Here is a 14,088-nt window from a genome sequence, read left to right as displayed (position 1 = left end):
CGATGGCGACGTGTGCCCGTAAGACACACAACCAAGTTAGTAAAAGTTTTGCAATGCCTAGACTCGACTTTGGCCAAGGAGTTGGAAAGGTGGATTCCTACAGGCAGTCGGCTCTGATACCAACTTGTGACGCCCCCGATTTAATCGTACACTAATCATACACGCAAACGTGTACGATCAAGATCAGGGACTCACGGGAAGATATCACAACACAACTCTACAAATAAAATAAGTCATACAAGCATCATATTACAAGCCAGGGGCCTCGAGGGCTCAAATACAAGAGCTCGATCATAGACGAGTCAGCGGAAGCAACAATATCTGAGTACAGACATAAGTTTAACCTTAAGAAGGCTAGCACAAACTGGGATACAGATTGAAAGAGGCGCAGGCCTCCTGCCTGGGATCCTCCTAAACTACTCCTGGTCGTCGTCAGCGGGAATCACGTAGTAGTAGGCACCTCCGGTGTAGTAGGAGCCATCATCGAAGGTGGCGTCTGGCTCCTAGGCTCCAACATCTGGTTGCGGCAACCAGGTAGAAGGGATAGGGGGAAAAGAGAGAGAAAGCAACCGTGAGTACTCATCCAAAGTACTCGCAAGCAAGGAGCTACACTACATATGCATGGGTATCAAATGGAATAAGGGTATCATATGTGGACTGAACTGCAGAATGCTAGAATAAGAGGGGGATAACTAATCCTTTCGAAGACTACGCTTCTGGCAGCCTCCGTCTTGCAACATGTAGAAGAGAGTAGACTGAAGTCCTCCAAGTAGCATCGCATAGCATAATCCTAACCGATGATCCTCCCCTCATCGCCCTGTGAGAGAGTGATCACCGGTTGTATCTGGCACTTGGAAGGGTGTGTTTTATTAAGTATCCGGTTCTAGTTGTCATAAGGTCAAGGTACAACTCCAAGTCGTCCTGTTACCGAAGATCACGGCTATTCGAATAGATTAACTTCCCTGCAGGGGTGCACCACATAACCCAACACGCTCGATCCCATTTGGCCGGACACACTTTCCTGGGTCATGCCCGGCCTCGGAAGATCAACACGCCGCAGCCCCACCTAGACCAACAGAGAGGTCAGCACGCCGGTCTAAACCTAAGCGCCCAAGGGTCTGGGCCCATCGCCCTTAGCACACCTGCACGTTGCGTGGGCGGCCGGAAGCAGACCTAGCCTAGTAGGCGTTCCAGTCCAATCCAGCGCGCGCCGCTCCGTTGCTGACGTCACGAAGGCTTTGGCTGATACCACGACGTCGAGTGCCCATAACTGTCCCCGCGTAGATGGTTAGTGCGTATAGGCCAGTAGCCAGACTCAGATCAAATACCAAGATCTCGTTAAACGTGTTAAGTATCTGCGAACGCCGACCAGGGCCAGGCCCACCTCTCTCCTAGGTGGTCTCAACCTGCCCTGTCGCTCCGCCTCAAAGTAACAGTCGGGGGCCGTCGGGAACCCAGGCCCACCACTACCTGGATGGAGCCACCTGCCCCTTCAGCCCCCATCTCCGAACAGTATCACAGGTAAGGTAACTGTGTAAAGTATAATGTATATGCCCGTGATCACCTCCCGAACTGATCACGACCCGATAGTATAGCATGGCAGACGGACAAGAGGGTAGGGCCACTGATGGAACACTAGCATCCTATACTAAGCAGTAGGATAGCAGGTAATGGTAACAATAGTAGTAGCAAGGACAGGCCATGCATCAGGATAGGAATAACGAAAAGCAGTAACATGTACACTACTCTAACGCAAGCATTATAAAGAAGAGTAGGCGATATCTGGTGATCAAAGGGGGGGCTTGGCTGGTTGCTCTAGCAAGAGAGAGGGGTCGTCAACACCGTAGTCGTACTGGGTAGAAGTGGCGTCGGTCTCGATGTCTAGCAAGAGAAGAGGGGGAAGAAACGATAAATATAATGCAAACAAATGCATGACGATGCATGACATGGCAAAGCGTGATGCTAGGTGCCCTAACGCGGCACGAGGTGGTACCGGTGAAGGGGGAAACATCCGGGAAAGTATTCCCGGTGCTTCACGTTTTCGGACAGAGGAGCCGGAGGGGGAAAGTTGCGTTTTTGCTATGCTAGGGATGTGTGGCTGACGAACGGGTTGTGTATCCGGATTCGTCTCGTCGTTCTGAGCAACTTTCATGTACAAAGTTTTTTCATCTGAGCTACGGTTTATTTTATACTAATTTTAAAAGACTTAATTTCATTTTTAGGATTTATTTAATTATTTAAATTCAACATTATCCGGAACAGTGCATGCTGACGTCAGCATGACGTCAGCATGATGTCAGCAGTCAACAGAGGCGTTGACTGGTCAACTAACGTGTGGGTCCCATTCGTCATGGACTGATTAGTCTAATTAGGGTTTAATTAAACTATCTACTTAATTAGTTTAATTAAACATGATTAATTAACTTAATTAATTCATTAACTATTTTAATTTTTAATTAATTAATTTTTAATAAATTAATTAATTATATATTTATTTTTATTTCATTTTTTATTATTATTAAAACGTTCCGGGGCTGGGGCCCCCATGTCATTGGCCCCAGGGGGCCTTGCGGGTTTCGGGCGCATGGCCGCGCGGTTGTCGCCCGAACGGGCGCGGGCGCAACGGTGCCCAGCACCCGCTCTTTCGGGCGCACCACAGGGGCGGGCGGAGCCGGCAGATCGCCGAAGCAGGGGGGTTGGTGACCACGGCGGGGCTCGCCGGGCGCCAACCGGGCGGAGGACGGGGATTGCGACGGCGCACGGGACAGGGGCGGACGGAGGGAGGAGCGGGCTCGGCAGGGGCTCCACTTCGACTGGAGCAGCGGCAGCGGCCAAGGGACGGCGCCGGCGTGGGCGCAGGGCGGCGACAGGGGGGCCGCGGGGCGCGGTGAGGGAGTGCGGTGAGCGGGCGCGGGGAGGGGCCAAAGGCGCGTGGGAGCGCGGCCAAGGCACGCACGAAGCGAAGCTCCGGCCATGGCGGCCTAACTCGGGCGGGGCTCCTACGGCAAGGAACTCGAAGGGGAGAGGCGGGGAATCGGCAGAGGGGCTCACCACGAGCCTGTAGAGGTGCTAAGTGGGCTCGGGGAGGGCTCGACGACGCGGCACCGGCGACGAAGAGGACGGCGGTGATGGCGTTCGGCGATGGGTCGGCGAGGCGGGCGTCGGGGTCGCCTGGGTCGGCGGCAACGCTGCGTTGGCATCACGGCGAGAAGGAGGCCGATGACGGAGCGAGGCGGCATCGGGGATGGGCACCGATGTCGGGGCGCGAGGCGCAGTCGTCGGGGGCGGATCCCCGATCCAGATCGAGGGGGAGTGGGAGGAGCGAGGGGGTGGTTCGACGGGGTCGGGCGATAGCAGGCGTCGGGGCGAGCGGCGTGCGCCCGAGGCAAGGGTGCGTGCGGGGGACTGCGGGGGTTCTCGCTCCTCTCTGTGTCTCCTCCTGGCGGCGCGAGGAGGGAGGATGGGATCGAACGGGAGGAGTGGGGGTAGTGCGGTCCATGCTAGGGTTTCGGGGGTTATGGGGGCGCCGGCTGGGCCGGCCTGGCTTGCCCAGTGGCCAGCTGGGCCGAGGCCCAGCGGGGGGGGGGGGGGTTCTTTTCCCCTTTTTTTGTTCTGTTTTCTATTTACTTCTTTTTTGCTTTTATTTTATTCTAGTATTCTTTTTTATAAATCACAAAACAAATTCCTAAATTAGTGTTTCAACACAATCCAATGTCACAAAAAAAAACTTTTACCCTGAAATAAAATAGTTTAGCATTTTACAAATACCAAAGGCATTCAAATAATTGTTTTAGCTACTGTTTTTTGTTCATGTTTAAGTATTCAAACATTTTATAAAAGTTTGATTTCTACACCATAATTACCTGTGCATTATTTCACTCACACTAAACATTTTAGTTTTAATATTTGAAAACTTTTATTGTTTGTTAGATTTTGAAATTGAATTCGAATCGGTTTCGAACTAAATCGAGATTAGCAACAGTAACCATGGTGACGTGGCACCATTAGCGTGGGATCACTGTAGCTTAATTATCCGGGCGTCACAATTCTCCTCCACTACAAGAAATCTCGTCCCAAGATTTAAGAGGGGAGTAAGGGGAAAGTTCTTGTTACTATATTCTAACGAATCTTCTCGGTCTTGGTTGCTCTTCTCGAAGAGGTCGATCCATAGCATTGATGTCTTCATTCCTATGCATCAATGCATCATGATGAAGTTGTCGTCCTTCCTTAAGGATCTTACCGGACTTACGAAGGATAAGAGGGAGAAAACTCTATAAGGATGGATTCTAACAAAATTGAGCATCGGACGGTTAACTCAGGGGAAAAAGCATAAGTATCTCTCGAATTGAAACTTAAGAAGTTATCGAGAGCAAAGTAAGAAGGTACCATGAGTAGTTTCAAACGGATAGGAAATCGTTTGATGTCTGAAACAACATGTGAATCGGGTCCTGAGCAACGAGATTGAGTATTGCGTCTGATACCAGAATTGATGTTTTCTCGGAAGGTGGCTCGTGAATCACATACGAGGCCAAGTGCAAGGAATTAACTTTGGAAATGGGGGGTATATAGGAGAGTCAGGTTTTGATCATGTGGAACTGTGGGTTATGGGCCCACAATGTGGGTTAAAAGTAGGAAGGGCGCTTTCATCATGCACGATCATGATATGAAGGCATGTCAGAGAATAACCTACCAGTTATGTCGGTAACAATGTTGGTACCAAGGGCGAGGGACGAAGAGAACCATCTTCCTGCTTGTTAAACGAGGCAGACCAGTAGGCAAAGTTCTCGTCCATCAGTGGTTACCGGAATGTCATCAACAATAGTAACAGGTTCTTACTGACAGATTGGTACACCAAGGTGCTTACAAAAGCAGTGACTTATTACTGCTTAGATCATATAAATCCTAGAAAGGGTTTAAACAAACCAATGGAAAGGAAAATGTGTTTAAACACATATATCGGGGGTATATCCTTCCCAAGGACAAGCAGAGCATGATATACAAGACAGGATATAAAGTAGAAAACCTTTTAGGTAAGGGGGGAGGAATCTCATGATATTACCCATACAACGGTGTTAGGATAAATGATAAATAAAATTTAGCATCGTGCTTCAAATGTTCCTGTTGAAAATCGGAGTACCATTGACATGCTTCGAGATAGCATTGACAAGGTCATCAGGTGAAGATCAGACTTTGGAAACACAAAGGATCCATCAGGAATAACTTGTAGAATAAGTCTTACCATTTCCTCATGGAAGACTAGATAACCTTGCTAAAAGTAAACTATAACAATAGGTCCTCCGGCGAGGCGTGCTAGGCATGACTTCACCTTACCGGGTCATATAACGAGCAATGTTATAACTCTTGGAAATATGTCCCAACCATCATATCTGACCAAGATTCAGATCTGATTGGGGTCGGGATAACTCGGACTCAGGATGCCTGAGAAGGAAGGTGCAACACAAATTGTCGAGACGACATTGTAAGATTCTCGGGAATTGAACTGTGGAAGCAAGTTCAGAATCATGAGTTCATTATTAAATCAAGGATAGAATGAGGAGGTGGCTGATGGAATCAGCGACAATTCATCGAGATTAACAAAAGATGGATTTCCACAATTAAGTGAACAAGGAGATAACATTTGTCAGATCAAATGATATAAGGAAGTATGCTCACAGAAAACATACACAATTAAACATTGGTTGAAAGGTGCGCCCAAAATATGGGTTGGGTTGCACGACCAATGTCAGAATGGTGATTAAATAATCAATAGTCTAAGAACGAACGGCCGACCATTAACTTCAAAGCAATAGGGTTGCCAGAAGTGCAGAATCCAAACAACACCGTTCACTTGTTGGTACCACGGTTGGAATCAACACGAGGACCAAGAAAGAATGGTGATGGTGAGAAGTATCACGATACCAAGAATTCTTAAGAGGTGGTGAAATTCTCACAACATTCTTGACATAAAAGATGGTAATACTCCAAGGTGAAGGAGAACAAATGCTGGATAGCAAGGATCTCAAGGTATAACACAAAACACAAACAAGTTTGTGTTGAATGGAAGGCAATCGAGTGGTCGATGATAACACAAATCATCGAGGGCAAGGATGGTATTTCTCATCAGGAATTCAATTGATATCCTTGAGGAGCTCGAAATGTTGATGATGATCATGACAATTTTGTCGAGAGGTTTCATGGAGATGTAATCGGTCGGCGATGACATCAAGTCAAACGAATGATGAAGCGAAAGGTTATTGGAACCATGGGTACGACACAAACTTGAAATCAAGTTTGTTGTTTGAGGTGGAACAATAAGACAAGGAAGATCGACGTAAGCTTAGCCCATCGTCGAAATTGTGCTCCGGAAAGAAGGACCAGGTAGCACAGTTAAAATTTGGCACGATAATGATATAGCCGAGTAGGCTCGGAATGACGTGATCGAGTTCAGACTCGTAAGTAATGAAGGTTACCAAGAGTTGTTGAATCGTAGTGCGGACTCAATTCAGTTGTTGGTGTCCTTGAGGGGTTCTAACAACTGAGAACCCGTTGGAAAAATGGAATCGGCAAGAATATTAGTAGATGAAGAACTCATAAGAAGTTATGTATCCCGTGGTATCCTCGAGATACCAGGGGGTAATACTCGATGACAGATCAAAGTAGAGGTTGGACTGGGGTATTGCTCTGCAGAAGACAAGTGCTTAAACTTGCACGAGAAACGGTACCTAAAAGAGAACATGGTCGAAACCACGATTGCAAAAGGCCAGATCCCAGATATAATATGAACTTATACCAAGGGAGTAATTAATTTAAGAGAAGCTTTAACGATAAGATCTACATCGTGTCCATGGGCATGAACACAAAGTTCAAGGGCGACTCCCACTTCTTCAATGCATAACCTTACATTTACCTCCCCTTTTCGAGGTTGTAGTGTTGAAAAGTTATCTGACGAAGCGTCAGCAGGGTATAACCCGCATAAATTTCGAGGTCACACAAATTAAGGAAGGCATAGGTTCAACCCGTCAGGGTATCGTGGAAACATATACCACAAGCTTTGAGAGTAAATATTACCAGCTCGAAAGCAGAGCATGGTTGGCAAAAGGAGAGGATACAAATTACCAAAGGCATTATGTATCGGAGAAAGAACTCACAAGGTGATTAATTATGAAGGACATTGTCGGGTAATAATCCAACAGTGGATATGGTGATCCACAATGGAGCTGATGTGAGTATCGATACCCAATCAGAGGAAGAAAGAATGCAAATGCATCGTTTTACAGAACATCTGAATAATTCAACATTTAAATAACAAAGGAATTATGATTTTCAAATCAAGGGATCAGGAGCAAACGCTCTGATCAAGGACGGACAAGTTGAATAGACTTAGGGGTACAATCGATGGCAATCTGATTGGTCGAGGACCAATTCCAGTTAAAGAATGGCAGCTCAGCCGGAAAGTTAATTTATAAGGATCAATGATGATTGCGTATATTCGCAAACATATTGAGTCAATAGACTGAAAATGATAATAACAAGGAATGTCAATAAGACTACGAGTCTTATGGGATTAACCAAAATGTAAGCAAGCAAGAATTTCAAGAGCAATAGGCTCCTGAGGATTTTTGGAAGATCGAATGGTATTTCGAGGATTGATGACATACATGAATCAACTGGGGATGAGTGGATACTCGGTAAGTGTGAGAAATTATCCATAGGGATATTCATGTGTCAAGAACTGCAAGGCAGTGAGCTCAAAGGATTATCGAAACAACGACGAGTGTTTCAGGGTATCTTGTAATAACAAGACCAACTGGGGATGAATGTAAGAATAACAACTGTAAGTAGTTATCCTTAAGGGTTTACGGTGCAAGGGGAATTGCAAGAGGGATGGCACAAAGTATCGAGGGAACATCCGAGAGTATTGTCAGAATCTTTCGTTGAAGCAGCCGATCATCCGTATTAAAGGGCTCTCCGGCAGGAAGTGGTAACGAGAACCTAGAGTTGGATTTTAGCAAAATCATTTAACCCGAATAGAAGAGATGTCAGAGCCCCAGAGTATAGGTCAAGGAGTAAAAGATCCTACAACCACCCGATGGCGACGTGTGCCCGTAAGACACACAACCAAGTTAGTAAAAGTTTTGCAATGCCTAGACTCGACTTCGGCCAAGGAGTTGGAAAGGTGGATTCCTACAGGCAGTCGGCTCTGATACCAACTTGTGACGCCCTCGATTTAATCGTACACTAATCATACATGCAAACGTGTATGATCAAGATCAGGGACTCATGGGAAGATATCACAACACAACTCTACAAATAAAATAAGTCATACAAGCATCATATTACAAGCCAGGGGCCTCGAGGGCTCGAATACAAGAGCTCGATCATAGACGAGTCAGCGGAAGCAACAATATCTGAGTACAGACATAAGTTAAACAAGTTTGCCTTAAGAAGGCTAGCACAAACTGGGATACAGATCGAAAGAGGCGCAGGCCTCCTGCCTGGGATCCTCCTAAACTACTCCTGGTCGTTGTCAGCGGGCATCACATAGTAGTAGGCACCTCCGGTGTAGTAGGAGCCGTCGTCGAAGGTGGCGTCTGGCTCCTAGGCTCCAACATCTGGTTGCGACAACCAGGTAGAAGGGATAGGGGGAAAAGAGAGAGAAAGAAACCGTGAGTACTCATCCAAAGTACTCGCAAGCAAGGAGCTACACTACATATGCATGGGTATCAAATGGAATAAGGGTATCATATGTGGACTGAACTGCAGAATGCCAGAATAAGAGGGGGATAACTAATCCTTTCGAAGACTACGCTTCTGGCAGCCTCCGTCTTGCAACATGTAGAAGAGAGTAGACTGAAGTCCTCCAAGTAGCATCGCATAGCATAATCCTAACCGATGATCCTCCCCTCGTCGCCCTGTGAGAGAGTGATCACCGGTTGTATCTGGCACTTGGAAGGGTGTGTTTTATTAAGTATCCGGTTCTAGTTTTCATAAGGTCAAGGTACAACTCCAAGTCGTCCTGTTACCGAAGATCACGGCTATTCGAATAGATTAACTTCCCTGCATGGGTGCACCACATAACCCAACACGCTCGATCCCATTTGGCCGGACACACTTTCCTGGGTCATGCCCGGCCTCGGAAGATCAACACGTCGCAGCCCCACCTAGACCAACAGAGACGTCAGCACGCCGGTCTAAACCTAAGCGCCCAGGGGTCTGGGCCCATCGCCCTTAGCACACCTGCACGTTGTGTGGGCGGCCAGAAGCAGACCTAGCCTAGTAGGCGTTCCAGTCCAATCCAGCGCGCGCCACTCCGTTGCTGACGTCACGAAGGCTTCGGCTGATACCACGACGTCGAGTGCCCATAACTGTCCCCGCGTAGATGGTTAGTGCGTATAGGCCAGTAGCCAGACTCAGATCAAATACCAAGATCTCGTTAAACGTGTTAAGTATCTGCGAACGCCGACCAGGGCCAGGCCCACCTCTCTCCTAGGTTGTCTCAACCTGCCTTGTCGCTCCGCCTCAAAGTAACAGTCGGGGGCCGTCGGGAACCAAGGCCCACCACTACCTGGATGGAGCCACCTGCCCCTTCAGCCCCCATCTCCGAACAGTATCCCAGGTAAGGTAACTGTGTAAAGTATAATGTATATGCCCGTGATCACCTCCCGAAGTGATCACGGCCCGATAGTATAGCATGGCAGACGGACAAGAGTGTAGGGCCACTGATGGAACACTAGCATCCTATACTAAGCAGTAGGATAGCAGGTAATGGTAACAACAGTAGTAGCAAGGACAGGCCATGCATCAGGATAGGAATAACAAAAAGCAGTAACATGCTACACTACTCTAATGCAAGCAGTATAAAGAAGAGTAGGCGATATCTGGTGATCAAAGGGGGGGCTTGCCTGGTTGCTCTGGAAAGAGAGAGGGGTCGTCAACACCGTAGTCGTACTGGGTAGCAGCGGCGTCGGTCTCGATGTCTAGCAAGAGAAGAGGGGGAAGAAACGATAAATATAATGCAAACAAATGCATGACGATGCATGACATGACAAAGCGTGATGCTAGGTGCCCTAACGCGGTACGAGGTGGTACCGGTGAAGGGGGAAACATCCGGGAAAGTATTCCCGGTGTTTCACGTTTTCGGACAGAGGAGCCGAAGGGGGAAAGTTGCGTTTTTGCTATGCTAGGGATGCGTGGCGGACGAACGGGTTGCGTATCCGGATTCGTCTCGTCGTTCTGAGCAACTTTCATGTACAAAGTTTTTTCATCTGAGCTACGGTTTATTTTATATTAATTTTAAAAGACTTAATTTCATTTTTAGGATTTATTTAATTATTTAAATTCAACATTATCCGGAACAGTGCATGCTGACGTCAGCATGACGTCAGCATGATGTCAGCAGTCAACAGAGGCGTTGACTGGTCAACTGACGTGTGGGTCCCATTCGTCATTGACTGATTAGTCTAATTAGGGTTTAATTAAACTATCTACTTAATTAGTTTAATTAAACATGATTAATTAACTTAATTAATTCATTAACTATTTTAATTATTAATTAATTAATTTTTAATTAATTAATTAATTATATATTTATTTTTATTTTGTTTTTTATTATTATTAAAACGTTCTGGGGCTGGGGCCCCCATGTCATTGGCCCCAGGGGGCCTTGCGGGTTTCGGGCACATGGCCGCGCGGTTGTCGCCCGAACGGGCGCGGGCGCAACGGTGCCCAGCACCCGCTCTTTCGGGCGTACCACAGGGGCGGGCGGAGCCGGCAGATCGCCGGAGCAGGGGGGTTGGTGACCACGGCGGGGCTCGCCGGGCGCCAACCGGGCGGAGGACGGGGATTGCGACGGTGCACGGGACAGGGGCGGACGGAGGGAGGAGCGGGCTCGGCAGGGACTCCGCTTCGACTGGAGCAGCGGCAGCAGCCAAGGGACGGCGCCGGCGTGGGCGTAGGGCGGCGACAGGGGGGCCACGGGGCGCGGTGAGGGAGTGCGGTGAGCGGGCGCGGGGAGGGGCCAGAGGCGCGTGGGAGCGCGGCCAAGGCACGCACGAAGCAAAGCTCCGGCCATGGCGGCCTAACTCGGGCGGGGCTCCTACGGCGAGGAACTCGAAGGGGAGAGGCGGGGAATCGGCAGAGGGGCTCACCACGAGCCTGTAGAGGTGCTAAGTGGGCTCGGGGAGGGCTCAACGACGCGGCACCGGCGACGAAGAGGACGGCGGCGATGGCGTTCGGCGATGGGTCGGCGAGGCGGGCGTCGGGGTCGCCTGGGTCGGCGGCAACGCGGCGTTGGCATCACGGCGAGAAGGAGGCCGATGACGGAGCGAGGCGGCATCGGGGACGGGCACCGATGTCGGGGCGCGAGGCGCAGTCGTCGGGGGCGGATCCCCGATCCAGATCGAGGGGGAGTGGGAGGAGCGAGGGGGTGGTTCGACGGGGTCGGGCGATAGCAGGCGTCGGGGCGAGCGGCGTGCGCCCGAGGCAAGGGTGCGTGCGGGGGACTGCGGGGGTTCTCGCTCCTCTCTGTGTCTCCTCCTGGCGGCGCGAGGAGGGAGGATGGGATCGAACGGGAGGAGTGGGGGTAGTGCGGTCCATGCTAGGGTTTCGGGGGTTATGGGGGCGCCGGCTGGGCCGGCCTGGCTTGCCCAGTGGCCAGCTTGGCCGAGGCCCAGTGGGGGGGGGGGGGTTCTTTTCCCCTTTTTTTGTTTTCTGTTTTTATCTTTTGTTTTATTTATTTTCTTGTACTGTTTTATTTCTAGTTTCTTTTATTTTTAGATTTATAAAAATTATAACTAGTACCTAAATTTGTATTTATAAACAATCTACTGTTAGATTAAATCTTAACCCATAATAAAATAGTTTTAATATTTTTATAAAATTCAATAGGCATTTGTTTAATTGTTTTCACTACTATTTTAATTATTTTAGAGCCCTTAAACATTTTATCAAGGTTTGGTTTCTCCACCACAATTATCTATGCAATAATTGGTTCACCCCGAACATTTTTGTTTCAATGTTTGAAAATTTTTATTGTTTGTTAGATTTTGAAATTGAATTCGAATCGGTTTTGAACTAAATCGAGATTAGCAACAGTAACCATGGTGACGTGGCACCATTAGCGTGGGATCACTGTAGCTTAATTATCCGGGCGTCACAGTCTTGCTTCTATTGCCGTGCCTCCTAATGATCCTTTAGAACAATATTTGCTAGACCATGAAAATGATATGTTTATGAATGAAAGACGGGAAATAGATGAAGTATTCTTTAAACAGGGACATATTTTGAGACACAACTTGCCTGTTGAAATTCTAGGGGATCCTCTTCCACCCAAGGGTGATCTCGTGTTTGAACTTAAACCATTACCTGATACTCTTAAAATATGCTTATCTTGATGAAAAGAAGATATATCCTGTTATTATTAGTGCTAAGCTTTCAGAGGAAGAAGAAGAGAAATTATTGAAAACTCTGAAGAAGCACCATGCTGCTATTGGATATACTCTTGATGATCTTAAGGGCATTAGTCCCACTCTATGCCAGCACAAAATAAAATTGGAGAAAGACGCTAAACCGGTTGTTGATCACCAACGACGGTTAAATCCTACGATGAAATAAGTGGTAAGAAATGAAATACTAAAGCTTCTGGAGGCAGGTATAATTTATCCTGTCGCTGATAGTCAGTGGGTAAGTCCTGTCCATTATGTCCCTAAGATGGGAGGTATTACTGTTGTTCCTAATGATAAAGATGAATTTATCCCACAAAGAATTGTTACAGGTTATAGAATGGCAATTGATTTCCGCAAATTAAATAATGCTACTATAAAGGATCATTACCCTTTACCTTTTATGGATCAAATGCTAGAAAGATTATCCAAACATACACATTTTTGCTTTCTAGACAGTTATTCTGGTTTCCCTCAAATACCTGTGTAGAAAGAGGGCCAGGAAAGGACCACTTTAACTTGCCCTTTCGGTACCTTTGCTTATAGACATATGCCTTTTGGTTTATGTAATGCAACTGCTACATTTCAAAGATGTATGACAGCTATATTCTCTGACTTTTGTGAAAAGATTGTTGAGGTTTTCATGGATGATTTCTCTGTGTATGGAACTTCTTTTGATGATTGCTGAAGCAACCTTGATCGAGTTTTGCAAAGATGTGAAGAAACTAATCTTGTCTTGAATTGGGAGAAGTGCCACTTTATGGTCAATGAAGGTATTTTCTTGGGGCATAAAATTTCCGAAAGAGGTATTGAAGTTGATAAAGCTAAAGTTGATGCTATTGGAAAGATGTCATGTCCTGAGGACATTAAAGGTATAAGAAGTTTCCTTGGTCATGCCGGTTTTTATAGGAGGTTCATTAAAGACTTCTCAAACATTTCTAGGCCTCTGACTAATCTCTTACAAAAAGATGTTCCTTTTGTCTTTGATGACGATTGTGTATAAGCATTTGAAATACTTAAGAAAGCCTTGATTTCTGCACCTATTGTTCAGCCGCCTGATTGGAATTTACGCTTTGAAATTATGTGTGATTCTAGTGATTATGTTGTAGGTGCTGTTCTAGGACAAAGAGTTGATAAGAAATTAAATGTTATGCAATATGCTAGTAAAACTCTAGACAGTGTCCAGAGAAGTTATGCTACTACTGACAAAAAAATAGTAGTTGTATTTGCTTGTGATAAGTTCAAACCTTATATTGTTGATTCTAAAGTAACTGTTCGCACTGATCATGCTGCTATGGAAAAGAAAGATGCAAAACCTAGACTTATTAGATGGGTTCTCTTGCTACAAGAATTTGATTTGCATATTATTGATAGGAAGGGAGTTGAGAACCCCGTTGCAGACAACCTCTCTTGGTTAGAAAATGTTCTTGATGACCCACTCCCTATTGATGATAATTTTCTTGATGAACAATTAGCTGTCATAAATGCTTCTCGTACTGCTCTATGGTATGCTGATTATGCTAATTACATTGTTGCTAAATTTATACCACCTAGTTTCACATACCAACAAAATAAAAAGTTTTTCTGTGATTTAAGACATTACTTATGGGATGACCCACACCTTTATAAAGAAGGAGTAGATGGTGTT

The sequence above is a fragment of the Triticum urartu genome, chromosome 3A, assembly GCF_056163025.1.
Source record: "Triticum urartu cultivar PI428250 chromosome 3A, HENAU_Tu73, whole genome shotgun sequence".
In the NCBI taxonomy this organism is placed as follows: domain Eukaryota; kingdom Viridiplantae; phylum Streptophyta; class Magnoliopsida; order Poales; family Poaceae; genus Triticum; species Triticum urartu.
This window is presented reverse-complemented; position numbering follows the sequence as displayed.